Source organism: Rhamphochromis longiceps, linkage group LG7 (genome assembly GCF_057381845.1).
Source record: "Rhamphochromis longiceps isolate RC_006_pf linkage group LG7, R_longiceps_female_GT1.1, whole genome shotgun sequence".
Lineage (NCBI taxonomy): Eukaryota > Metazoa > Chordata > Actinopteri > Cichliformes > Cichlidae > Rhamphochromis > Rhamphochromis longiceps.
Window position 1 is genome coordinate 7668829 of NC_140563.1, and position 24742 is coordinate 7693570.

The 24742-nt window shown below is 39.8% G+C and overlaps 1 long non-coding RNA gene across 1 annotated transcript in view; it reads left to right on the top strand.

The window, feature by feature from the left end:
* Positions 1-24742, top strand: part of LOC146664664 (uncharacterized) — a 134704-nt gene that overhangs the window by 6632 nt on the left and 103330 nt on the right. Inside the window, exon 2 of the long non-coding RNA XR_014912367.1 lies at positions 10192-10251. This is a non-coding gene — a long non-coding RNA (uncharacterized LOC146664664). The remainder of the gene's footprint in view (positions 1-10191; positions 10252-24742) is intronic.

Below are 24742 nucleotides of genomic sequence, written 5' to 3' on the forward strand. Positions count from 1 at the left end.
CAGATATTTGAGGTTTACACAGCTACATTCTCGCCTAAAAATATGTTAAACATTTATTTTGTGACCCAGAAAGAATAATAAGAGTAAAACCAACTAGCTGCCACCATTGTTGGAAACTGAGCTGGGCCGCGCTATGAATTCTGGGACACAGCTTCTTCTTCTTCGGGTTTTAACGGCAGTTGGCATCCTTGTACATGCAGTGCTGCCATCTTCTGTTTCAGTCTGTTATTACACTCTTAAATCCTGCTACTTATTCCTGCGTCTTTCAGGATCTTACAAAGCTTCAAACGACACGTCGACTATTAAATCAGTCGTCGACGATTTTGATAGTCGACGTAATCGTGACTAGTCGACTAATCGTGGCAGCCCTACTTCCAATATTCGTATTTATCTAGGCAATTTTGTTCTTTTTATGTCTAATTGCTACAGTTTGTGTACTCTATGTGTCTGTCTTACTCTCCTGCACGCCAAAGCATACCTGGCTTGCAAACTTGCAAACCTCTTTTGATTGGAACTGGATTGAGACTGCCTTCTCCAAAGGGTTCCAAAGGGTGTTTTTACAGTGTTTTACATCTCTATAAATGAACTGCATCAAGTGGGAAATTGAAGCAGAGTTTAATTTAAACGTACTAAACAACTCAGGTGTGAAAACACCCTCAGTGTTCATGGCTTTGGTTGGTCTACAGTTGGGAACCTTTTCACACCAAGTGACTGTTCCTCAGAAAGACCGACTAAATTTGATGTTTTTTCAGCTTTTATTTATTTTTTCTCAAAATTTATTTGTATAACATTGTTTATTGGGAACATTTTTTAACTCTAAGTCATTCCCAAAATCTGGTTTTCTTCACTTATTGGTCATGATTAGTACACACTGTTCATCTATAATCATCCTCTGATCTGCTTCCTGTCACATCACGTTGCTCTATTAATTTTCCCTAACAACCTCCAGAAGGTGTGTGGCAAAATTGAAAAGAACTAGAAACAGATCCTCATTAAATCACTCACAGTCAAGTATATCACATGCTTGGTTTTATTTAGGAACAGAGGAAAGCGGATGTGATGTGAACTTCTTTGCTCAGACTGTTTATTGGCTCAAGTGTTGGTGTTCAGGTCCAATCGGGGGTTTTGTGCATTCTTGATGATTATGGTGGAAGTGGAGGGGCAGGGCGGAGGGGGGTAACTTTCCAACTCTGACAGTTATGTATGCAATCAGTGCTGAACAAGAACCTTTTCATTTTAGGGATGCGCCCTGCCTGAATAGCTCAGCACAGCCGAAGAGAATTAGGTGAATGCTGTTGCACCCAGCTGTGCCTTGGATCAGCAATAGTTTAGTGCAATTACAAAGTAAGAGACAAGATCAGGAAACACCCAAAGGCTGTGCTGTCACTGCTGAGCAACGTGATGAAGTGAGTATGGATGGTAGTGGACCCCAGAAGACCGAGGGATGAATCAAATGTTAACAAGGAGGAATAAAAGAAAAAATGAAAACCAAAAACTTCTGATCTTGCTTTAAAGAACACTTCACATGACATCAGTCATTTCTTGCAAGGAAAAAAGGTGGCACGAGGTCATTGCACAATGACATGCATAATAATGTTTGATCGTCACTGATAATGTTATGATTATCAAAGATCAATGTAGTAACAGTGACATTTTGCAGTGTATGATACAATTAGCACTGAAGTTGTTGGTTTGTGTGTTGGATGGTCATTTGTTATGAAAGTGATTCTCCAGCATCTGGTTCAGCTCTTCATGATCATGTGATCTGTGGGTAAAATAGTTTGGTGCAAGCACACGCACCGACACATCTGTTTTATTCATGTTGTGGGACATTACATTGACTTATATTCATTTCCTGGCATCTTCCCCTATCCACAGCCCAAATGACTAGTTGCCTGACTTAAAACCTAAACCTAACTTTACTCCAAGTTTGTCTACCATAATTTAATGATTATTGGGACTAGCTAGACTCTCATGAGAAAAACACAATTGCACATTCTCACAGGTTATGTGTTTTTTTCCCCCCTGACCTTTCTAACTTCCAGTAAGGGTTCATCTAAGATAATCAGTCATCGATATGTAGGTCCTCTAAGCTAATCTTCATATGCTAAACCAGTATTAAATTAACCAAATTGAATGCACCACATAGAGCCTAGTGTATTTGTCGATCCTTATCCTGCCTTCTTCATCTCTACTTCCCAATAATGCTTTGTACAAATGCACAAAAACCTCAGTGATTAATAGCTTGCTGTTAAAGTTATGATAGATACACCCTGCAGTGAAATCAGGAGGGGATTAATTACACTTTCAGGATGTAATTGCTGGAGTCATTCATTACAATTAGGTCACAAAGCGGTTATTGATGTTGTGTTGAGATCAATTTGCCGTCAGAGATAGCAGATGTGAATTAGAGGAATGAACGAGAAGTGAGCGTTAGTGAACTGGCTCTCTCTTTGCCTTTGAAACATTCCTAGCGACAATGCAGCGAGTGCTACCTGAAGAAATATTGACAGAAACATGACAGTGGATTCCTGAGAATGTGTGCTAGCTGTACTGTCTGTGTATGAGTGCCTGACAGGGGTGCCAGTTTATATTACTCTCCTGTGTCTTTTTACATTATCTTTATATTTTAATATAAAATAATGGCATTATTTGTGAGCTATGTCTTTTGGCTTTCTGTTAGTCAAGTGTGGGATATTGATCTGGGCGGTTAAATAGCACAGGTACACTTCAGGGACAACAATGAGACAATTGTCAGTGCAGGCTTTCAGCTTTAACGAAACTGTTGTAATAAATATTTTGGAATTACAGTCATTTTTCTGCACAACCTCCCGATGTTAGAGGCTCAAAAGTAATAATATAATATAATATAACTTTAAATAAATAAACCTGAAGCCTAAAAAACCACCTGCATTTGAGGATTATGCTTTTCTTGCGCTTTACTGCATTCAACTTCAGTTGCTGCTCATTTGTGGATCTCTTTGTCTTCAGTTCTGTCTTCAGTACCTGAAAAGCTCTGTTCTTCTGAGATGAGGTGACTGACTTGGGTATTGAAGAACATCTAGTTTCTTTGACTTGAGAAGCTAGTAAGCTTTAGGTCATTATTCATTTGTATTCTTTTAACAGCATTTGTTTAAATCTGACTAAAGAGTATAGCCTGATCTTGATGCTTCTATTAGCAGTCACATCATCAAAGGACATTACTGCCCAATCCCCACTGGTATCCCTGCGCCCACCATGTTTGACAGAAAATGTGATACGCGTTGGATCATGAGCTCTTTCTTTCCTTCTCTGTACATTCTACATACAAGTTAATTTTCAGTCCAAATACATTTGATTTGTTTTGCACATTTTTGTAAATCCTCTGTGTTTGTATTCATGAATGCTTCTCTTAGTTGTACAATTTGACAGTGATATGCCTACCTTCTTAAATGTCTTCTTGGCTTAGTTAGATTGTGATGTTAATTTTCTTAACCAAGGAAAGAATTCAGTGGCTTCTGTGGAGTCCCAGGCATTTTGGTGTTGCTGAGCTGGCCAGTGCAGTCCTTCATTTTCAATATCTCTATGGACCACATATTGAGATTTCCAGAGAACAGCTACCGGATTCAAGTTAAGTGCCTGGATCAAATCCAAATCTTTTCCCTGATGAATTTCTCCTGAAATGCCTTGAAACTGACAGTTCATTGTCCAGTTAATTTTGAGCCTCTTGAAAATTTGATACTATGTAAAATAATTTCTGTAATGAAAACATTTGCTACACCCCTTGAATCAAAGGTGAAAATCTGCACATCCACCACTTCTTTATTATTGATTATTGAAACACCCAAAACACATCTGTTTTTTTGTACAGAGGAAAATTTGAAAACTTTGTGTCATTGCTCAGCAAATTATGGACCTAACTGTAATTATGTAATATAAACGAAGTAAATTGAACGGAGACTCAGTGACTGTTTTTCTAAACTCTTTCACTGTGTCCTGCACCCAAATTCAATATGCTGTTTTGCATACTTGCTTCTAAAACTGTGGGCTTAAGAATTTCTGATGATTGTTTCTATTTTATTGTTTATTATTTGAAGTTGGCAGGTTTGGTTTGGTTGGTTTGGAAGCAAATGCATTATGTATTTTATTAGACATTTTGCAGTTTTGCGGAAAATGCAGTAACCGACAGTAATATCAAACAGATTATAGTGCAAACAATGGTGTCATTCTAAAACGAAATCAAAAAATGGGTCTGCTGGATTCTTCATATAGACTCAGAGCAGTCCATGTGATCGTAATGGTTTATTAGATTCTAAAAAGCAGCATTTTATCTTTGTTCGTCTTATTCATTGATCTATGTTTTGTTTATAAATTTAGCCACATTACATCATTGTAGAACTGAATTACTGTGTAAACAGTAGTTCTGGATTATATTTAATATTACTGTACAACAGAGGTATTCACATTTATATCTTATGATAAGACATCTGATCTAGGTCATTATTGACTAGGACCTCCACTCCGGGGCTTAAAATCAGAAGTCACTGCTTGTGCTGAGTGATTGCATTTTGATTAGACAGATCTCGGTCATTATTGTTTCAGTTCTGACAGAACTGTTGCTGCGCGTGTGTGTGTGTGTGTGTGTGTGTGCGTGCGTGTGTATTAGTTCAATATATCAATTCTGCTCTTTCTGCTATGCATGCTTTCACATTTTAGGCCCACACAGGGCTATAGCATCTGCTGTTGTGTTAGGGGCTCATAAGTCTCGAGGAGCTTAAATGGCCTTAGAGTTCCCTGGAATCAGATGAAGATGATGAGGAAGATGATGAGGGGGTTGAGACTGTGAAGGGGGAATAGAGGAACATGCTGGGCAGATTTAGGAGATTTTCGAAGACACATCCATGGGCTTGTTCAGTACTGCTGACAGAAATTTGGACCATGTATGTATAGATCTACTGTAAAAACTGAAACGGAACAAAGAAAAAAAAAACATACATGGAAAAAACCAACCAGCTGCAGAGGATTTTTTAAAATAAGGGATGTTTTGTGTCAACTTAGGTTAGCAACATTAAGTTTGTCCAATTTGGTACTCAGATCTGCTCATGTTCTCATACGGGTGAGTTTGGATCTGGTGATCCCAGGGTGCATAACTGACCATCATTACCACATGTAAGGACAGTGGATCCATATTTTAACACACAAATGCAAAATATAACTTTATAAAATTAGTGCAGTGCAATGGCTGACCATCGTTTCTGACATAAATTAGGTGAATTTTACACTTGCCATGTGTATAAGTGAGCAAATACATTTAGTTCCCTCACTAAAATGTGATTTGTTCCTAATTACTCCAAGCACCATGGTGCAGGGCCATGTCAGCTTACATTCTTTACACCAAATTGTTTCTTTAATTTCTTGGATCATTTCATCAACATCTTGGCAAGACTGGTGCACTTGGCAGTTCTCAGAGTTGGAATGAGTACTTCCAATCCTTGAGAACTAACACCTACGCATACACAGTGGCCTTAGTTACCTTGGATAATTTACGAACGGTTATCTGAAGTGTTTTCAACTTAAGAATTTTGGTTGATTGCACTACATTTTCATAAATGTTGTTCGGAAATATTTCAAATGTAAAATGACTGTTAGAATAACATGTTTGATGTTAGGCTTTCTATGGCGCTTCCAGCCAAAGTACATACATCTCTATGCACGCATTTTCTGTGTTCTCTGAAGGCATTGCAGGTCTCTACTTTCTTCTGCATTTGTGTTTAGCTTCTGGGAAGAATGGATCATTCATTGGTTAGGATCTATTTAATGGCAAGAAGCTCAGGGTCAATTCAGAATAGCGATTCATTGATAATTCTTTAAGACAGGACGTGCTTCATATCCATAATAAACACGAGAGGTTTGGCTGTTCCCAACCAAACTCCCAGGTGGAGTGTACATCTGCCTAAATGATCTATGTCAGGAAAAGCACAGAAGAAGTGGCAAAAACAGCTGTGGGTGTTCTCGAACACACAAGAAAACACAATTTTCCACTGAAAAAGGGGTTGCAGTGTGATACAGTTTATTTAGCTCATCTTTCTGGCTAGCTCTCGTGATGATGGTGGGAAGCCAGAGGCATCAGCGGTGAAGGAAATCCGTAACTTTAGAGAGAAAAAGGAAGATGAGACCTCAGCCTGCCTAAGCCAACTGGGCATTTGACTTTATCTTTTCGTAGTCATTTCTTCTCTGAGTGATAGTAAACAACAAAAAAAGTTAGTATTTTGGCAGGTTAAACAGTTAATCCTGGGAAACTCCTACGTTTTTGACTGGGATCTTGAAGGAGCTGCTGAGAGAATGACTCCATTCCCAGATAACAATGCTTAGCAACCATCTAGCCAGCTAAAATGAGCATGTGAACGCTATCACCAAAGTTTGAAGCCAATATCTGATTTCTAGAGCGTGAAACAAAAACGCTAGAGCGCTGTCTTTCTGCCTCTATGATTCATTGTAACCTGAGAGACATGTTTGCAATGATTTGATAAGAACAGATTACATCCTCATGTGCAGCCAGTGTTTGTGCCAGTCATTTCTGTCTGTTACTGATACATCTCAGTGTTTGGCCTAGAAAAGGTACACTGTGTACTTCGTGGTCCTTGAAGAAAAAAGTGGGCTTATAGTTAACAGCTTTCCAGTATTACACACTAAGCACAGTCAGCCCACCTTGATTCAATTCTTGTGCATAAAACAGGATAATCCTTCCCCCCCTCCCTCAGTGTAATATCAAAACTATACTGTGGCAGTACAGTTGTCTTGTCATTTCTGTCTGTCACACACTATTCCCAGTAAATTCTATTAGCAGCCATTGTTCTTTGGTATTGTTTGTAAGGTCAGTAAACTGCTAAAACAACAAACACTCTGTTTAGCATGCCTTTGTTGTTTCCTCTTCATCACCTGTTAGTGATCTGCTTTATGTATCTCACGTGTCTCTGAGGCTAATCAGCCCTGGCTATTAGCCCAGAGAACCATATGGTGCTCTAACCCATGTTTGCTAGCCTGCATACAAACCTCTTGTACATTAGACCTAGATGCACACTGTGGCTTTTTTCTGTGTACATATTGCACAGTTTGTATAAGTGTCTCAACTACTGTATTCTAATTGCTCTCAATGACTTCCACATGCGGCTGTGCTCTACAAGTCTAACTTTCGCCACAGGGTTGAGAATAGAATAGCCTTTAGAATAGAATAGCCTTTATTGTCATTGTACAGAGTACAACGAAATTGGAGTGCCACTCCCTTGGTGCAAGTTTCAATAATAAATATAAATGTAAAATATAAAAAGTACAAAAAAAACAATCGTAAGTACTCAAACAATAGTATGTACAATATATACAGGATAGCAGCATTAATATAATGACAGTATGAATAGCAGCATAATATAATGACAGTGACGGTATGGAATAGGTTCAATTGTTTTTGTGCTTATTTACTACGGTGATAGCTCTGGGAAAGAAGCTATCCCTGAATCTGTTTGTCCTGGTTTTATGTGACCTGTACCGTCGGCCTGACGGTAATAGTTCAAACAGTTGGTTGCTGGGGTGAGAGTGGTCCTTGATGATATTGCCAGCTCTGCTGAGGTACCGAGAGTTTGCAGTGACCTCCAGGCTGGGCAGAGAGCAGCCAGTGATCTTCTGGGCTGTGTTGATGACCCTCTGCAGTACTTTCCTGTCTGCAGCTGAGCACCCTGCATACCATGTTGTTATGCCGTACGTTAGGATGCTCTCTATGGTGGCTCTGTAAAATGTCACCAGCAGCCTCTCCTCCAGGTTGTTCCTCTTGAGCACTCTCAGAAAGTGGAGACGCTGCTGGGCCTTTTTAACCACCGCTGTAGTATTTGCAGTCCAGGAGAGGTCATCAGATATCTGCACGCCCAGAAACCTCATGGAGTGTACCCTCTCCACACAGCTCCCGTGAATGTAAAGTGGGGCCGGGTCTGCTCTGCCCTTCCTGAAGTCCAAGATAAGTTCTTTAGTTTTCGTAGTGTTCAGTTGGAGGTTGTTAACTGAACACCACTCAGTCAGTCTGTTGACCTCATCTCTGTAGTCCGACTCATCCCCCCTTGAGATGAGTCCAACCACTGTGGTGTCATCCGCGAACTTTATGATGGTGTTTGAGAGATGGGTAACGGATATACCCGTGACTTCTGTCATGAAAAAGAGAATCACGACTGGGTAGTGTTGTTTTTACTTAGTGTCTAGTCCACAGAGAGGATCAATCTCCATAACTAGCACGTGATATTGCTTAGGAGGAAATTATATAGACTTCTAACTTTATCCTTGACTTTTCAACCATAAAATTTGTCGTATTTATTTCTGAAAAAAAGTGCAGGTCATGCTCGTGTTGCACTTTAACAAAACAGTGCTTAATATAATTTAAGTCCCTCTCGAAAGTGGGGTACAGTAATCATAGTTCCAGTCTGGCAACAAGCTTTGAAAATCAAGTTTTGAAAGTAAAAGTTTTTGGGGTGTTTTTTTTCTCGTTCTTGTTTTGCATCTTTTTTCAAACACCACCAGATATAAATTACAGATTGTCACTATCCAGCTGGGCTGAGTTCAGCTGGAAATAGGACCGCGTGCCAAGCTGTTCTCTAAAATGACTCATTGTCAGCATTTCCACTTTGTGCTGGAGGCTACCAGGAAAACATACTTTCAATGTTCCTCAACCCTAAGCTGATTTTAAAGGACCTAGCATGTTCTCACAAGCAACTGTCTGTGCTGTTCTGGCAGGCCTCTATATCTCAGACTCGTGTTTTATTTAGTTAAGTTTTGCCGAATATTTATTTATTTTATTTAAAGCAAGCTGTAAAATGCTGGCATCCATTGTCATACATATTTTTATTGCTCTGCTGGGTATGTTATTGTCCTGAAGTAAATTTGTGAATAAATGAAAACAGTAATTGGAGACGTTTATAAAAACACATGTTCCTGTGGGCACAGACTCTGGATAAACAGTAAAGCCGCTGTGTTTTCACTGAGTATCATTGTTACCATTGCTTTATGCGCCATTCCAAAATCATTCCTATCTTTTTTGCTTTTATGTTGCTGTTGAACCTGGAGAAATCATATTCCATTAGCTGTTGCTGTGCATGCAGCACACATGAACCTCTTTTGTGTCTTACCAAAAAATATGTGATCCCAGTGTTTGACATTCCGTTTTTACCACTGCAGTGTTTGGGTTGGGTCGTTCTGTTGTCATTCTTCTGATTGATTAGTATTGTTTGCACTGTTTAGTTTGCCAGGGCTGTTTTTTTTTCCTTTTCAACAGCTGAAGCAATCCTACTGTTTCATTGTTGGCTTTCTGAAAGAGTTGGGAAACAATGCTGTGACTCTGAAGAGTCACTTTTATTTGGCTCCAGTAAGCATGAGGCTGGCAGGTCAAAAATATGGCCCGCGGACAAAAGCTGGCCTGCCAAGTGTCCAATTAGGGCTGCTGGATAGCTTTGAAATCTTTTCTTGTATTTTGAATTGAAAGGCATTGTGTTGCAAATTAAGAATGGATCACAACATGAGAATGGTTGTTCAGATTGGTAACTTCAACTTTGCCAGAGGTTTATCATCATTGTCTGTTTTATAGCAGTGTTACTGACTAAGACATTAACCATGGCCCGTCTTAGCAAACTCAAGGAAGGTGGCTATGCCAACAGGCTATGCCAACACATTTCTTTGATTTATGACTGCTGTATTTCTTTGTAATGTCAGTCGACTGATTGAATGTGGAAAAAGTGAGACACATTGTTGAAAACGCACTAATTCCTCTTCAGCATATGTTCTGTAAATGTTTGGCTCATCAAAAGTGAATGTCTTAAACATTTACTTTTACTTCTGTATGTTGAAAGACAGAGTGGGAAATTTGCAGGTGTTTTTTATGTGTTTGCTTGTTTGTTTGTTTCTTAATTGCTTTTTTTAATGGCTTTTCTTATGCAGCCCACATGTGCTCGGAGAGTTTACATGTACTAAAAGGAGTCTGACTTCTGTGCACTAAGCATTTATTTTTCCTGATTTTGTTGGCAACATCCTGTTGTGCGTATTTGTCTTTCATCAAGATCGATGTGTGCCTTAGCTCTTCTGCATGTTCTTTGTGATATATCAGACTTTTTTGGTTCTGATCTGAATCTTATTTTACATAACTCTGTGTATGTAACACACTGTTCCTCTGGTCTCTCACAGGAGGGTGGGACCAAGCAACAGAGAGCTCAAAGAGGTACATCTCCAACAGGAACTCAAACAGTTAAGTGAGAAATTACTTTTGCTGCTGCACGGTGGAACGGTGGTTAGCGCTGTTACTACACAGCAAAAATGAGTTTAATTCCCCATCAGGCCGGGGCCTTTCTGTGTGGAGTTTGCATGTTCTCCCCGTGTTTGCGTGGATTCTACCCGGGTACTCCGGCTTCCTCCCACAGTCCAAAGACATGCAGTTAGTGAGGACAGGTTAATTGATCAGTCTAAATTGGCCATAGGTGTGAATGTGAGCATGAATGTTGTCTGTCTCTGTGTGTTAGCCCTGCGGCAGACTGGCGACCTGTCCAGGGTGTACCCCGCCTCTCGCCCTATGGCAGCTGGGATAGGCTCCAGCAACCCTGAAAAGGATAAGCGGAAGTGAATGGATGGATGAATTAATAGCCAATTATTGTTTTGTAATGCATGTATACCAACTGTATGTGATTGTATGTATCTTTAGTGCCAAATGCCATGTATGTGACCTTCTAATGTTACACAGTATAACATACAGATTCAATTAATGTAAGTATTGTATAATGTATTCAATTTGTCTGTCTTTCATGACCATCCGTGGTAAAAAACAAACAAACAAACAAACACATTAACATCCTTCTGTAAAGGTAAACATTTAATTGCAAAACTTTTAGGCCTTTTACCAGAAATACAAGGTCACAATTTTCAGTGTAGTAGATTTATTTTATAAATGCAGGAAAAAAGCATTCACATAGCATAATATTAAAGGGTGACAAATTTTGCAAATGTTTTTTCTACTTTGTGGAAGATTGTGGCGGTCTTTGACTTGTATTAACAGTAACCCCACTGGATTCCTTCATTGTCAGGCTAAAAATGCCTGATCAAAACTGCTGGATGTACTGTAAGAACTGTCAGTGCTAGCAACACAGTGTTGACAACTGCATGGAATAGGCTTATTTTTAAAGCTTCGTTTTGCATAACACGACCCAGAACGTTCCAGCTGCTTCAAAATGCAACATAAATCTACAATGGGAAGGTGTTAAGACTATTATCAGCACTTTCCCTGAAGTGTCAGTGAGTTCAAACATTGTATATCTTAAGGTTCAGTAGTTAAAAGTCCAGATTTAAGCTACAGTTGTGCTATATATAAGTTCTTTGAGTTGAGGGGTATTAGAAGAGTAAGTACATGCTGAAAAATACTGTGTTCTGCATTTTTTGGTTGCGCTCTTGTCTTGAATGCAAGTCTACTTTTCCAGTGTCACTGGAAAATTATTCGGTTTTGTCAGCAGGAAGCTTCACACAGTGTCGGTGCAACTGTTCTCCAGCTCTCCAGAGCACTCTGTGGAGCAGAGAGTGGTAAAATGTGGAACCACTGGAGCAGAGCATTCCTGGTCATGCAATGGCCTGTGAATCCAGCTTATAGAACACATTATTAACAACAGCCCCCAGCTCAGTATAAAGCATCTTGAGAAAATATTTTCCTCACAAGTTATCAAGATTTAGAAAAAAAGATGTGTGGTCTCTGTTCTTCCCTGAAGCGAATTAAGGAATTGCTTAATGTCTGTAATTCAGTGCAGAAATCTTTTTAACAGTGATGCAAAAACACAGAAAATACCTTCCATTATGTATTGTACTTTCCCTACCAGTCAACAGGGCAGCTTTTTAAGACAAGAAAACCCCCACAGATGCTTATTTGAATAACTCAACCATACCTTCAATAAAAAAAGAAGACTTTATTCCTCTCTTAAAAATTAAAGGGAATGGTGATAAATAGGAGCAGTCTGAAGGTGTTTTAATAAATACACAATTTTTTTAAATGTAATTTATTTTGCTGTGTTCATCATGTGTGTGTGTTCCAAGCTTTTTGCAGTACCGTTGTAGCCCCGAGCCAACAGAATTGCATCTAATTTAGGGCATTACTCTATAAAACATAGTGAATCATAAAAAGCTGCAGGTTGGGTGCAGGATGTAGTTCAGCTGCATTCAGAAAACCCCACAATATGGCACTAAAACACTACTCATGTGAAACAATAAGAAAGTAACGTTTCACTTTTTTGACTTGTGTCTTTGCTTTTTGCTAATGCACACCCTGACCCATTTACTCTACCTCACCTGTTCACAACCGCTCACAAAGCCTCTGATGTTACAACTTTTGTCCAGTAAATTTTTACTTTGATTCTGTGTGATGAGGTTTGGTTAAAGCTGTGCACATTGCTAAGCATGTTTGTGACAGCATTATCAGCCAGGAGATGGACCTTTTAAAGGCTGAAGGGACTTTGGAGGTGAGTTTCACCTCTTTTTCAGTGGATCAAAATCATGATTTAAACACCATATTACAAATGGAACACTTGACATCCACTTACTGATTGTCTCTATTTTTCTGAGTGTACGTGTAATTTTTGTGTGTTAGGTGAGCATGACAGAGCTGTTGCAAAGGTTTGTTAAAGCCAGCATGAGCATATCTTTTTGAGTCTGTCTGAAGGTGGCTATCTGACCTGCGCCCTGCCAGGGCTCAGGCTTCTTTCCTGTAAGAGGATACAGTAATGTTTCACTCTGCTGGGTGCTGATGAAATGTATTTAAACAGATTGATGTGACCCCTAAATCCAAACAGGTTCAAGTGTTCATCAGAAGAAAAGCACACCGCGCACACGTTACCTTACGTTAGGCTGTTAGTGGACCTAATTTTAGATCCACTGTGCGAAAAGAAAATAACTAACCAATGGATGAGTAAAGCCCTGCTTGGCATAACACCTTGGTATTTTCTCGGATTTGTCGTGCTAATGCGTTCAGCATCGTGTCTTTTGTGTGGAGATTAGCTCTCTCCTGCTTATTTTGGGCGAGGCTGAACATGTTGTTTGGACAGGTCTGCGTTGTACTTTAGCCACGATGAACCTCTGCCAGTATCGGCTCTCATTCACTGACAGACTGTGGAAACTATATTACGCTGTGACTGATGCATATCTCTTTCCATGTGCGCGTGTGTGCATTTGTTTATAGATATATTGTTAAGTTCAAATACTGTTTGGAATATTATGATTCATCACTGGATGAGCTTGTCTGTGCAGATGTGTTATTGGAAACAGTTTGCATTAGTTACACAGAAAAATATCCTTCCAGAGATTAAATACCATCTGTGGTGAATGCGCTGCATGCCCTTGTAGGTCAGTGGAACGGTGCACAGAAATGGCAGGTGTTTGGAGAGCTTGTATCAAAATATTTCCCCATAGCTGTGTTTGCGTGTGCCTGCTGTCTGTTGTCTTTCTCTGGTTGTCTCTTTGTGCGTGTGTGGACCACCCAAAGCCTTTGAGGTCATAACAATAACAGGTCCACTTCCTTCCAATGATATTGCGGGGCTCGTACAAGGGCTAGACACTATCAGTTCACATCGCAGCAGCCCGACTGTTTGGTGGTCTTGTCAAAGCTGTGCATAAGTTATTCCCACTCTCAGTGTTTTTTTAATCTACATTTGCAGATTCCTAAATATACAGTCACAGACTTGTATTTAGTTCGAGGAAGTCTGGGGATCTTGAAAAGCACCAACATAGCTCAGTGTGCTAATTGCCTCAGTGTGAGATCTGAGCCTGATGTTGCAATTAGCTTCTTTTTAAAAAAAAAGCCTCTTCTGCAAGTCTTCTCTTACTGTTTACGAATGTTTCTCTACTTTTCTTTTTTTGCCCCTTGACTTCCGTGTAAACAAATTCCTCTGGTTAGACAGCACTTTCATTTTTGTGATTCTTCATTCTGTCATTCTCTCACCTCCCGGTGAGCGAAAATACGCTGTGGTAATTAATATGATAATGTGAGCAGCGGTTTAATTTTTTCCAGCCATCACTGCAAGCCATGTTAAATTGAGGGCTATGTGAGGTTTCAGCTGGAAACACTGAGGAGAGGCCTAGTACAGTATGTCTCTGTCAGTCTTTGGCCAGTTAAAGAGGGGAAATAATATTTGTTTTTTGGCAAGAAGAAAACTTTGCCCAGGGTCCCAGCTATTCTTATTTGCCCTGATAACTGTGTGAAATGTTAGACTTGCACACCTCAGTGCGGTGTTGCTTACTGTGCATGCATTTCAAACAGTGTTTCAGTTCAGTCTCAAAGACAATTGTGCTTTGTCTCACTTTTCCCCACCGAGCTGCAAAATCAACCCAGACACGTGCGGTGCACATTGTTTTGGAACCTAAGAATCTATATGGTAGTTTTACTGTGATTTATTATACTGCCGTGTTTAGTGTCATAATCAAGTCTGCTAATGTGTTTAATCAAAAGGAAATTCCTTCACTGAGCTTTTAAAAGTATAAAACACTTATAGGCTGTTTATATGCAAGAAGTTGATTTATGGTGTTAAATGACAGTGGAGCAATCGTTGTGGTTAAACAAGGGTGCAGCGTACTGCTCAGATGCCCAGGGCTGCCAGTCCCCCAGTCTGTCTAGACGGTTTAAACACTAGGCTTTATAGACCTGCTGCCTGGCAATCACTGATGATTCTTTTTGTGGGATATGAGAGACTGGGTCAGTTAAAATGATTGACAGCTAGTGGCTTTCTTTGTGTGTATTTGATGGGAGAATGCTGTGCATGATCTGAAGCAGTGGCTTCATCATTTGGTGGGTGACATAAAGCCTTTGAGGAGAAAAGGGCTCCACCTGCACGAGCTGTTATGAAATTATCAACACAAATGCTCCTCATAAATGTCATGTGGATGCCATTTATCCCTGCTGAGAAGAAGTACCTTTCCCACAGCCAACAATAATATCCATAATACAGCTGGGGAGTCACGTTGGTTTCAAGGCAGATGGCAAATGCCCTGCCACTCTCTCTGTGCTGTAAACTGTGGATAGTGATGGTAATTATTCTTGTTGTTATCAGTGGATTTGGAGTTGCTGTAACCTCAGATTGGGGCCAGTTTCCCTCGAGTGTATTAAAACCCCTTCACAACACTGGCGCTGGATGACATGTATCCATTTTATTACACAGCCTGAATTACTCACACAAATGCTGATTTCACTATCAGTGTTAATTTCCCTCAAAGGTTCTGAACAAACCTGTAGTTTGTGAATACAGTTGTATTGTACTTGGAATCTCGTTTTTATGTGGCTCAAGTTGATATTAATTATCGTTAAAATGATCTTTTATCCCACGCAAGATCATATTTTCTGTGTGCTTGTGCATTTTTTGACTGTTGTACATTGGCTTGTTGCATACGGGGAAGATAATCATTGACAAAAAATTGCTTTAGACAGACTTAGGAAGTGAAATACAAAAAGAGTTTGCCCAGTTTGTGATGAATGGCACTATTTGTATCCGTCTTGAGAGAGGGTTTTAATTGCCAGTGAATGGAATCTGTCTGTGTCTGATTAAAGCAAGATGCTGAAGCACAAGATGGCTGTTTGCAATGTGGTGTCTATTTTGAATTATCTTTATGCACAGCTACTTCTGTTGAATACTCAAACTGCTCTTTGTCCCAGCTGTTGTTATATGCCAAGAAAATTCTTTGATTAATCGACAGCACAAAGCCAAGACTGTGCCATATCGAATGACTGTCTGAGCAATAGTTCTGAGATCAGTGCCAGAGATTAGCCATGCTGCCAGAAGGCACCCAAAACAGTTCTGCAACTGCTGGGATGTAAACTGCCTATGTCTCTCTGCAGTCGTGCCTCCAAGAAACCGAGTCATTCACCGTCTGTGCGGAAAGACCTATCAGAGTTCAGGATCAGTTTCAGAAAAATCTCCTTTCCTGTATCCTTTTCCCGGGTGCTTTGAGTGCCAACCTCACTCTCACTAGACAGATGGGAAGAGGAAGTGAGAGCTGAATGAGCAATGCAGTGTGTGTAAAGAGGATGTGGGCCATTGCTATATTTTGGTTTATTAGTGTAAAGCTGGAACAGATGAGACAATAGTGTGATTTTTCATCAGCTTGCAGGTTAATTGCACACTGCTTTGCGTTCATTAAAAGCCTGTAGGGCTCAGAGTTGGCAGCCTCTACAGGTTTTTGACGTTGCTTGGCATAAATAGTAAAACCACATGTTTGTCTCCAGTTAATGGAGATTAACCTGACAGTTGTATTCACAAGGACAGTGAGCACTTGAGGATTCACATACCTCCACAATAACAGCTGTGCTAATCCAACTGCACCCAGTCTGCCAGTTTTTATTTGTGTGGGGTTTTAATATATTTATTCTTATGTTAGATTGTCCTGCATGAAACTCGAAGAAAAAAAAAGACTGAGTAATATGTCTTGCGTCCACAAGGGGGTAGACATTCGGCACACATGGTGTTTTCTTCCGTGCCATAGACTTGCTTGGATCAATTTTAACCAAGTGACCGGGGACACACAAAATCTTATCTGAGGGTATTTTAGCTGGCTCTTGTTGTGTTCTGCTTTCATTCCCGCCTCAGCTCTGACAGAAAAGCAAGATTCACACACAAAATGTACCCATTTTCATTCTTAAACTGCACTTCATCTTAACACAGTGTGAAAGAAAAGACTTAAAACTCATGAGGATCCAGCAGTTAACTGTGAAGACCTCGTTATTACCTCATCACCGCCAAGTTGTTGTTTGTTATTTCCTCAGTAGCTTCACTTCTAAGCTGTTATGTTATAGACAGACAGGCTGTGATTCATATATTTGGAAAAAGAAAAGAGAGTGACAAATGTGCCAGAATAACATTGGAAAATTAAATTCCAGTGAAAAAAGGTCAAGCTTGCAGCGCCACAATCAACAGAAGAAAGTGCAGTTAGGATTATGCTGGAATTTCACAATGTCATACATCAAGAGTTGTGACTTTTTTTTTTCTTGATCTAATTACTTTTGTCTGTGCATGCATCAGCCATCATGGCCATCATCAAGAACTTTAACATCTCTTTTGTTCATTTAAACCCATAAATTGTGTTCTGCTTCGGCTGGTTACCGCATTATATGAGCACAAACTGTGGAGTGATTTGGTGATACTGATAAATAATGTGAAGTAAACATCCTAAGCTGATGAATGAGCTTTAATAGCGGGAGATATTTATGTAATTTTGCAATAAGCTTTATGCTTGTATACTCTCAGGATGCATTTTCTAATCAGTTTGTGTTTAATATCCCACTTAATGGAAACATGTGCACACAGATGCATGCACACAAAAGCAGAAAAGATTTAATGGGCCCCTTTTATAAACTGTTGCAAAAGCTGAGAACAGATGTTAGAAAATCTTGGATTATCTTGTCTGACTTGCTGTTTTCACATTAGCATGGTGGTGCATTTTCCAAGAAATTAGCAAAACAAACTGTGGTTCACACACCTTCACGTGTTATATTTAATGTCACATATCATCTGCTTTGCTCAAGGCAGCATTGTGTCAAACACCATTTAGTTAAAGGTATTTGGTAGTTCTGATTGGTGACAAAATATACTGAAAAGTCACCATATTTGTAGTCAGGAGCCCTTTTTTCCTGCTGGAATGCCGTTAACCGGGTGTCAGCTGTTGCTAAATTTAGTGACAGTGTTGCTAAGTTAATAACAATGAGGTGAAGTGAAAGAGGAATGGCCTATAAAAATACTTAAGGCTGGGATTTTGACTCCATCTCAGGCCACACTATTCACGTAAACCACCAGACTGCCAATTTTGTAACCGTATTTGTTAGTATGTGGCAGACTAGTTATAAATTTGGCCCCTGTGTTCATCTGGAAGGGAAGTTATCCAGATCCTGATCCCTTACTTGTGTCTCTTGGGTTTTTCGCAACATTTAGCAAAGGGCATTTAAATTTTTCATTCTTTCCCACACTTCACCTTTCCTTTTTTTTTCAGAACATTACTTTTTCTGAATGATGAATAGAGAAGATTGCTGTGGACACCAAATAAATACACGCATATGTATGGGAGATTGGACATGGGAATCAGATTACTACTCTGAGCAGGAAAGATGTTGAGAGTCTGAGTTAAGCATTTAAGCATTTGAAAAGAACAATATCAAAATAATTGAATATTCAGGTTCAGCTCTGATCAGTGCAATCAAACATTCATATATCCTATTAATTTCTCCCCTGCCAACCAGTGTCACTCAAAAAAGAGGTGATCTTCTTTGACCTGTTCCTCATGACATCATTAGGGTTTAGGTTTCAAATGAATCAAGTGCTCACTTTTAAATACAGACTGTGGACTTTTTGGCACCAGACCCCTAGATTTGGTGATTTCATATTCTCAAGGAAAATGTTGTAGCTGTTGAAAGATACATACCAGTGCATCATACTTGTCTGAGTTTGCATTATCACAGAAAAGACTTGCTGGTATGTTTGTAATAGGCCCAATCCATCTTCATCTGTGTTTGAACTTGCTGAACTCCATTTTCAGATTCAAGCTCCACTGATTCACACGTCAGAAGCCCTGGACATGTGCCATTTCTAATTCAGTCAGGTTTTCCATTCATGGTCCCCATTATAAGCTGCTTTTATAACGACATCTCAGTTAGGTAAAAAAACAATCATTTTTCATGTTCTTCCTTGGACCTCCTACGACCTGTTAAAAACCAGGAGTCGTGCGATGTATATTTTTAGAGATTGAGGCTGTGACGCCCTCATTTGTCCATCACTATCACTATTTTGTTTCTCTGTCTGTCCCAGATAAACACAAATTATTTGACATGTCGATTTCTATGCATAAGCATATATATATATAAACAATGTGTATATGTATTTGTTTTTCAGCGATAGCTGAGGTTAAACAGTCAGCACATTTGCAGCAACAGCTGCGAAGGTTATCAGTGAATGGTGGGTGTTGGTTGACCTTGACCGGGTGTGTAAAACTCTGATGTTGTTTGAGAGCCAAAGGCAAGCAGAGATATGAGGGAGTGGTGTTTAAAAGAAGACAGAAAGAGGCTGACAGGGCAGACGAAAGAAAAAAATAAGAGTAGGGAAAAAGTAAACCTGCTGGCTTTGTTGAGAATAATTAAATAGAGTGACCATTGGTGATCACTGACCATCTGCAGACATAATCTTGCAGAGAATGCAAGTTACCTACTGTGTTTGTTTTGGAGTGGTAAAGGAACAATCATTTCTCTATTCTCCTACAGATGGAATTTGGAGTCAGGCTGGTGGCTCAGGAAGATCCAGTCATTCCATTGTTATCTAGAAGAAGGTTGGTGATTTAGTTGTCCTTGAAGACACAAGGGGGACTGAGTGCACCTGGACAAAAGTGAGTGAGTCCCTAGCTGCAGTAGTTCAGTGGCCGACTGCCTTTTTCAAATATTCCTGGACCAATATGACAGTGAGTTACGTAAGAGGTAGAGTTAGCCACAAGGGATCAATATCTACCAGTGTGAAAATATTCATGCCATAATGCTGAGGCTGGTTGGGCGAGTGAGTGCAGTATGTTTGTCATCTGTCAGAATTTGGAATAATAATCGACTTCACTGGAGCAAATATGTGGAGCACTTTCATGCCAAAAGGGCCTTTTTACATTGAGCAGAGTTAGGAGAGTGGAAAGAAGGGGATGGGGACCAAAACAGATGGAGGACACGTGTTTTCGTGTGTAACCGTTTAGAATTAGGAGTGGAGTTTAAAGGAGTGGAGTCTAAAGACTTGGGCAGCTTCTCCTGTCTCTGCTGCAGTCCCGTTGAGTGAGTTCGGGGTAAAAATCTCCGCGCACGGGTGTTAAGTAATGAAGCAATGGAAAATGTAATTTAACTCAGCATTGCTTGCCTTCATTGTCCAGCTGGCGTAAATGCTGATGCATATAAATGTCTGTGTATGCAATTAAACTGAAATGCCATTTCACTTTGATTTATCCGTTTTGTCCTTTCCTTTAGTCTGGGGCACGACTTGTGCTCAGACTGACTGTCAGTTTGACTGCAGAGCGACAGGGTTGGTAAGGAAAGTGTGTTTTGGGGAAAACAGAGGAGAGGAGTGATGAGGGAAATGTCTAAAATGGAAGTGGGTCCCTTATTCTGTCACAGATGTGGGTTTGGCTGAACAGTGAAATCTAGTCTTACACTCTGACATCATCTGTTCAGGAAAATCAATGACAACAACCACAGAATGTCTTTTTATTATAATTGAATCAGATACACAGACCATCAATAATTTTGACTTACTCTCTATTGATCACAGTGTTGTGTCAGTAATGTCATTATTCCCCCACCCCCTTCTTTTGTACATGGATGAGGAGGTTTAACATATGTGTACATTAGTGGGGTAATATGTAATGTCCACCTGTAAGAGGAAGTAGTGAACACAACTCAAGAACTCCACTGAGAAACCTTTATATATATGTGACTGAGCCAATGTGATCTGGATTACTGTCAGCATAGGCTTTGTCATTGTGGTCTGGTGAAATTCAGGCTTCTTGGCTATTTCAAGTGTGAATAAATCATACTGAACAGAGGGGTGTTCTTAGGGCCCATTCACTGAGAAAGCAGTGATTTTTGTTAAAGCACACATACAAGTACATATTTATAGTTGTTTTCTTGCCCTCTTGAAGTGATTGTGACCAGTGATCCAAAGTTGCAAGCCCGAGCTAGTTCAATTTCATCTAATTTCTCATTGGTGAATCTTTTTCTCTCTATATTTGCACAGCTGCTACCCCATGGATACAATTACCGTATCCATATGTTCATGGAAGTCTGTTTTATCTCTGGTATCCATAGTTGGTTAAGCTGACATCTACTGCACTAACAGCCTGTGGCAAAATCACTGGTTGAGTGGAAAATAAGGACTTGTAGTATCAAAGTAATGGTGTGTTTTCATTTATTTTGGATGCTTTTCAATTCCATCTGTCACACATTAAACATGTATCTGTTAGAGAGCTGCTGCATCCATTCCAGCTTTTATTAAGAAGTAGTGTTTTGACACAGAGCGAAGAAAATCAGTCCAAAATTCAAATAGGGATGATATTAGTAATGTGGTAAGAGGTAACAGTAAAATTGGATACAATAGAAAAAAGAGATTAATTAATTAGTTATTTTGCAGAACTGTGCAAAATCTTGAATTGGCCTCATTTCTTTATATTTTGCTAGGTAAATAGGGAATAGGTGTAGTGATTTATTGAAACATGTGCAATGGATATACAGTATATAAGGCAAAACAAAACTCCCCCAAAACCCCAGAGCTCAAACAGTTCTAACACGCTTGATATTCCACATTTAGTATGACTACCTTTATTCTTCAACGCAGCCTGAACTCTCTTGGGCAGTTTTCTTGTAATTCCTTTAAGTAGTCTTCATAATGCTGACATCCGAGCTTTGGGGAGGCCAATCCATGACTGATAGTGCTCCACTTGTGTGTTTTTGTTTCCAGGCAGGCTTAAACGGCATTGGTTGTGGGCTTGGGATCATTGTTGCACCAAAAATGAAGCCGTTGTCAGTCAGATGCTTTCCTGATAGTGGATTGATATCTTTTTCTGTGTTCATAAATCATCCATTTTGATAAGACCCCCTCCCCTAACACCATTGGGTGAAATGTGCCCCAAACCATGACAGAGCCTCTGCCATGTTTTACAGATGGCTGTAGACTTGCAGTGTTGTGCTGCTCCTCTGATCTCCTAACATATTAATGATAACTTGAACTGAAAATCATTTCACTCCATAAGACATAGTTTGCATGACACGTCGAGTTCACTGCAGCGAGTGTGGAAAGAACGTCGCACCGTAGGGCTGAACGATATATCGCATTTGCGATAATATCGCGACATGATCAAGTGCAATTTTCTAACCGCAAAGGCTGCGATTATACTCTGGACATGTCCAAATTCATGGGCTGCATCCTCCTGAGGCCGCATTTGTAGACCAATTACGTCACAGCGACGTGCCGAAGGCTGTCCAAATTACTACCATATCCCAGAATTCATAGCGCGGCCCAGCCAAACTCCAGTTTCCAGCAATGGCGGCCGCTACTAAGTTTTAAAATTACTCATACTAATCTTTCTGGGTCACAAAATAAACTTTTAACATATTTTCAGGCGAGAAAGTAGTTGTGTAAACATCAAATATCTGCTCGGTTTATCAAGATATCCCATATTTGCAAAAGTGCTTCGACGTTTTCAGAGGCTACCCACCAGCTCGACAGCTAGCCGGGAGCTCGAGGATTACTGATGCGGCCGAGAACGGCACAACTCCCGGCACATCATTTTCAGATCACCGCGGAGTTTCGCTGCTCGGGTTAAACGTAATATATAAGTCACTTAGACAACCTAAAAATGTTATTGTTGGGCTTTTTTCAGTGTTTTGTTTGTTCGTGAGTAAATCGGTTTGGCTGAGATTAAAGTTATTAGATTAGATAAAATAAAACTTTATTAATCCCCCGGGTGGGTTCCTCCTTGGTTTTCACACAGCTGACTAAACGTCAAACAGAAAACTTATTAAACAGAAGTATGAGACAGTCGAGAATTTACACCAGTGTCTGGTTATATTTTAGATAGCAAGAAGCAGACGGCCGAGTTTATTAAACTCCACCGAGACAGCGGTGACGCTAATCAGAACTAGACCGTCCAATTTCACGCCTTTAAATTTTAAAGGCGTGTTTGTGTGTGTGTTTATACAATTGCTATTATGTTTGCACTTTATGTGTAATGTTACTGACTGCAGAGATCAGTAAGATGTGTGTATTTTTTATTTATTAGTTTTATTTATTTAATATTATTTTTTAATTGAATGACTGTCTAGTAGTTCACAGATGTCGAAAAACTGAGTGTGGTAAAGCCACTGATTTTGTTTATGTATATTTCTGCAATCTGCACATTGTACTGACTTTCATTTTAATGTTTACACCAGGGTTCCTTGTCAGCACTTTATGCTCAGATGTTTGTAAGCTAAAAATAAACTATTGTGTATGTTCAAATATACTGTTGTGATTGAAGAAGTTAAATAAAAATGTCAGTCATCAATTCATGCATCACCTCATGTCATCATAACAGAGGTCTGTCTTCCAGGAAAGAACAGTTTAAAATTAATGTAATATAGTATTGGCCATACTATATGATGTATTGCTTGTCTTTGTTTAATAATACAGAAGACAAAGACCTTAAAAAATAATCGCATATCGCATCGCAATCGCAATATTGGGGCAAAAAATCGCAATTAGATTATTTTCCATAATTGTTCAGCCCTATCGCACCGTATCACGTATAATTTGATTCACATATACGTTTTTGTGAACTCCATTGTACACGAAGCGATCTTCATGGGTGGGGGGGCAAAACGATCTGGTCGATACGCCCCTGAAGGCCGTTAAGGTGCTACCGGCAGAGGATGACGCTATGTCAGTGTTAGCACGCTGAACGCTATGCTGGAACAGCAACGGGAGTTTTACAAAGATCTAATTCACCAACAGCAAGATAACTTTAAGACATTTGTCCAATTAATCATGGATGGAACTAACAAAAGGTTGGACAGCATTCTGAGGGATGTACATGATGTTAAATCCAGCCTGCAATTCACGGATGGGGTTGTCACCGAGCTGCAAACTGAAGAGAGGTGCATTAAAAGCAAACTAAAAGAGTTTGAATCGGTGGTCAGCACCTTCGTGAGGAACACAGAGAATTAGCAACCAAGATGGATTATTTAGGAAATCAATTGAGAAGGAACAACATTGTGGTGGATGGATTAATAGATGAAAAAGCAGAAACGTGGGAAGGATCAGAGAAGAAAGTCCGACATATGCTGAAGAACAAGCTGGGCCTGGATAGTGACAGCATTCAAATTGAACGCGCTCACAGAGTCGGTCCATACAAGGAAAATGGACGAGCCAGGCAGATTGTGGTCAGACTACAACGATTTAAAGATAAACAATTAATTTTCTCATCTGCCAAAAAACTGAAAGGTATCAATCTTTGCATCAATGAGGATTTTTCAGAGTCCATCAGGAAGAGGAGGAAAGAACTGTTACCACAGCTGAGAGCGGCCAGAGACAGAGGTGATATTGCCGTCCTGAAATATGACAAATTATTGGTTAAACCAAGGTCACAGAACTCCGGAATTAATATTTAGACTTCAGCAATGTTGTCATCTGTAGCTGTTGAGATCGATCGGTCTGCAGATGTCTGACCCTATACTTATTCCCGGATTCTCCGGTAAAGATTTTTCAGTAGCTCATGTCAATATTTGTAGCCTTAAATATAAGATTCAGGAAATTCAGTCACTGTTGTCAACAAATACGATAAGTGTGCTGGCTATTTCCGAGACTCATTTAGACGATGCCTTTAAGAATAATGAATTTGAAATAAAAGGTTATAAATTGTATAGGAAGGACAGAAACAGATTTGGAGGGGGGCGTAGCCCTATACATTAATGATAATATGGCAAGCAAACTACGTATGGACTTAACGCTTGACGATCTGGAAATTGTGTGGGTTCAGTTACACCCGCTCTATGGCAGGCCTGCATTAGTAGGTTGCTGCTATAGACCCCCAAGTAGTAATATGTTGTATGTAGAACGAATCTGTGAAATGCTGGAAAGAGTAACTGAGGAAAACAAAGACATGTTCTTATTAGGAGACTTTAATATCAATTGGTCGGCTCCTTCTTGTCCTTTAAGGAAAAAGATAAGTTCATCAGCGT